Source organism: Callithrix jacchus, chromosome 7 (assembly GCF_049354715.1).
Source record: "Callithrix jacchus isolate 240 chromosome 7, calJac240_pri, whole genome shotgun sequence".
NCBI classification, from domain to species: Eukaryota; Metazoa; Chordata; class Mammalia; order Primates; family Cebidae; genus Callithrix; species Callithrix jacchus.
The window spans coordinates 128,377,501-128,381,309 of NC_133508.1; the positions used below are offsets into that span (position 1 = coordinate 128,377,501).

At 44.6% G+C, this 3,809-nt stretch overlaps 1 long non-coding RNA gene across 1 annotated transcript in view; it reads right to left on the reverse strand.

Moving 5' to 3' along the window:
* Positions 1 to 218, reverse strand: part of LOC103794558 (uncharacterized) — a 6,869-nt gene extending 6,651 nt beyond the window's left edge. Inside the window, exon 1 of the long non-coding RNA XR_004727065.3 lies at positions 1 to 218. This exon is cut by the window's left edge and continues 124 nt beyond it. This is a non-coding gene — a long non-coding RNA (uncharacterized LOC103794558).
* Between the last annotated feature and the right edge of the window lie 3,591 nt (positions 219 to 3,809).

Genomic DNA, 3,809 nt, shown 5'->3' on the forward strand with positions numbered 1-3,809 from the left:
GCTACGGAAGTCGCGGCCCAGCCAGCCCACCGACTTGTTCCGCTTTCGCCCCCAAACCCGGCGTGGCGGGGTGGATGGCACCCAGGCCGGGATCCTGAACGCCCACTCACATGGCCAAACAGCGTCCCAAAACCGCTGTCGCGTCCCCTTGGTGTCTGGGTGGGAGTGGGAGAAGGCAGTCCAGGAAGAAGATACTCGTCTTCGGGCAAAAGCTGACTGAGCGCAAGTGGGAAGGACAGGGATTTGATACCAACTACCCGCAAGCCCCCCCTTCACCCCAGGCCCCCTCACTGTTAGGAAATGGGCCGGCAGGGTGCCCTCTAGAAATCTAAATTACCCTTCCTCACTGGTGCCTGAAGTAGTCCTTTGGCCAAGCAGTAAACTAATTTTGGCTCCTTCCTCCTCCACCTTCCCTCACAAGGAAAACTCAGTATTTTCTCCAGATCTTATATAATGCTTAACCCAGTTGTTCTGACCTAAAATGAAAACATATCCCTTAACAGTGTTCCTAGACAAGGGTAACTAGAAATTCTGCCTGGAAATAATACCCTTTAGACTGAGGCTGTTAACTATACAAGTTATTTTCCTGCTACTTCCTTCTGGGACAAGAGGAAAATCCCCCAGTAGAAGCCTGAAGTGACCCAAACTATTACTTCTGTGCTGTTTAGTGAGAACAACAACAACAACAAAATCTTCAAACCCCTAATTTTAAATTTTCTAATAACTGAACACCTTGGTATTAAGATCTAGGTGGCGTTTTATTGATAAGAGTTGTAATTGATACCAAATTTTACAAGTTCATTTCACCTTAACTATCAATTGAGTTCATTTTTCTTAACCTTAAGATCATTTAAAACTGAATTTCTTTCCAGCACACATCATATAGTTTGCTCATCCCTGTCTTGTTAAGGGACACCTAAAAAACAAACACTATTACATATGTATGCATATTACAATCATGAGGCAGTATTGCAAATTAGCATTTTAGTCAACTATCTTAAGTTAAATATTTTTTTCTAAGGTGAGAAGGGTTTTGTTTTCATAAAAATGATTAACAAATTATGTTCTTGCATACAGATAGCTTTTCTGGGATTAAGTACATTTTCAGTGAAATAAGCACAGACTGAGGCTGCTTGGTGGCAGTGAGACTGTGGTGGAAAAGAGACAGTATTGTCAATGTATGTAATTTTCATCTTGAACATGGCGTGTTTGTTTTTTAATTTTCAATCCTCATCCTACATTTGCCAAGGCTTCCACCTCTGCAATGGAGGGACATATGTACAGGGTTTGTGGTTTTGAAACAGCACACAACTCTGTGCTGCAAATGGCTCTGATCTAAGATTTAGAAAAACCTGGGTGCCTGGGGCGTTTCCTTGGTTGCCTGCAATTCTGTGGTTCAGAACCTCAGCCAACTTGAGCCCCATAGAGGAGCTCCGCAGGTGTCTTCCATTCCAGTGTGGACGGCAACATTCCTGGCAGAGGCTTGTGGATTAGACAGTACCCTCTGGCATAGCAAAAGAGCCTGGAGTATGAAACTGTCCCAACTGTAGTAGAGAGAGCCCCATCCTCCTGGACAAAGGAAGAAGCAAATGTCACAGATTTACCTCTCCTACACCAAACCAATTGGTGAGGTTTTTACTTCCTTTCATGTTATGAAAACAATTAACATAGAAATTCAATACAAAATGTGTGTATCAAATTTAAAGACATATAAACTCAATTTTAAAAATTGAGTACACATCACATTTCACCTACAACACATGCCAGAATTTCCTTGTGGCAAGCGAATTCACTGAAGACCTGCAGTGTATCACATCACAACGTGGAAAACACAAATGTGACTTTCTTTTAGTCTAATTGCATATTTTAGGAAATGTGGTTTCAAGTGTGATTTACTTGTAAATCTCGCCTTAAATGTCCATACCTGCCTATGTGCAACCTAGCCTATAAAGATTTTGTTTCTGGGCCTGGCAAGGTGTGTCTCATGCCTGTAATCCCAGAACTTTGGGAGGCCAAGGCAGGTGGATCACCTGAGGTCAGGAGTTTGAGACCTGCCTGGTCAAAATGGTGAAACCCTGTCTCTACTAAAAATACAAAATTAACCGAGTATGGTGGTGCATGCCTGTAATCCCAGCTACTTGGGAGGCTGAGGCAGGAGAATTGCTTGAACCTGGGGGACAGAGGTTGTGATGAGCCAAGCTCGCACCACTGCACTCCAGCCTGGGCAACAAGAGGAAAATTCAGTCTCAACAACAACAACAGAAGATTCTGTTTCTAAAATTAAGAAGAAAAAAACCTTCCCTTAGTTACCCTTTTTTTTTTTCTCACCTTGAGCTTTGGGTGAGCTGTTTTTCCGCTGTCCTAGAAGTTTTTCCCAAGTCTCTCTAGGGCCAGGAAATAAACACAAATTTGGCCTGAGATGCTAATGGAAACTTTCTCCTTGGGACCTGCCTACAGACCACATTTCCCACATTGAAACTAACACGCTTCTGCTACACACTCCACTGCAGCGAGAGCAAAGAATTCTGTGGAACAACGGTTGGGGTAGCGGGGATGAGGGGTGGGAGATCGTCAATACATAACATATGCATAACAAGAGACAATAGGAAAGAATGTAGAATCAGAGGAACTGCAACCTACACACAGGGTCTGTTCCCAATGTTTAGAGAGAGCTTCCCCCAATTCCTTCTCAAGTCCTGACACTAGGGAGCAGGTCCACAAAGCTCACACCTATTTTCCAGAGAGCACAAAGGCTCAGGGCATCATTCAGATTCTGGTGACCTGCAATTAATATCAGTCCTTTATGGAATGGGAAGTTCTGTCCTGACCCTGGAAACAAAATAGAACTGTAGTCTCCTAAGCAAGCAGTCACTGCCTCCAAACCTCTGGGTCCTGAATCTTGAAGGAGAAGCTTTCAAATTTCACCAGGATGGTTCAGCAGGCCGGGCATGATGGCTCACATCTGTTAATTCCAGCACATTGGGAGGCTGAGGTGGGCAGATCGCTTGAGGTCAGGAGTTCAAGACCAGCCTGTCCAACATAGTGAAACCCAGTCTCTACTAAAAATACAAAAATTTGCTGGGTGTCGAGGTAGGCAACTGTAATCCCAGCTGCTCAGGAGGCTGAGGCATGAGAATCCCATGAACCTGGGATATGGAGGTTGCAGTGAGCCGATACCCTGCCACAGCACTCCAGCCTGGGCCACAGAGCAAGACAGCGCTTCAAAAAAAAAAAAAACAGAAAAAAACAAACAAACAGAAAAACTGAAAGTTGCTCCATCTGAGCAGAAGGGATCCTGGTGCTGAGCGTGGGTTTGTGGGAGGAGGGGGGATAGTGGTCAGGGACTGATTGTATCTGCAGACCGTAACCTATGCAGGTGAGATTCGATGACTAAGAACATTTCCTGGGGTTTCTCCCGCAAGTTTTGGCTACCTCTTAAGGCCCCTTTCCCTAGGTTTTGGAATTTCATGTAAAGCTGGGAACTTTGCCCCACCCTCCGACATCTTGTTTTTCTATGGGAGAAGAGAAATCTCTAGCTAGGGGAAGTTAACTTTTATTTTAAAGTATGTGAACAATCCCCATCTTCTTGAAAGGCCTGAAGAGAAATTCAGCAGAGTGGCATTTTCCTGCTTTCTGAACATACCACCTACCAATTTACCCAGGGTGCTGCAGTGGAGGTGGCCAAATAGCACCTAAGATGAGCGAAAGGAAACACAATCCTACAACAGAAGCTGAACAAACAGTATTATTCCAGCCTCTCCTTCCCTACCCTGGCCCTCTCCCTCTGACTCGAAGAATAAGTCACCAGA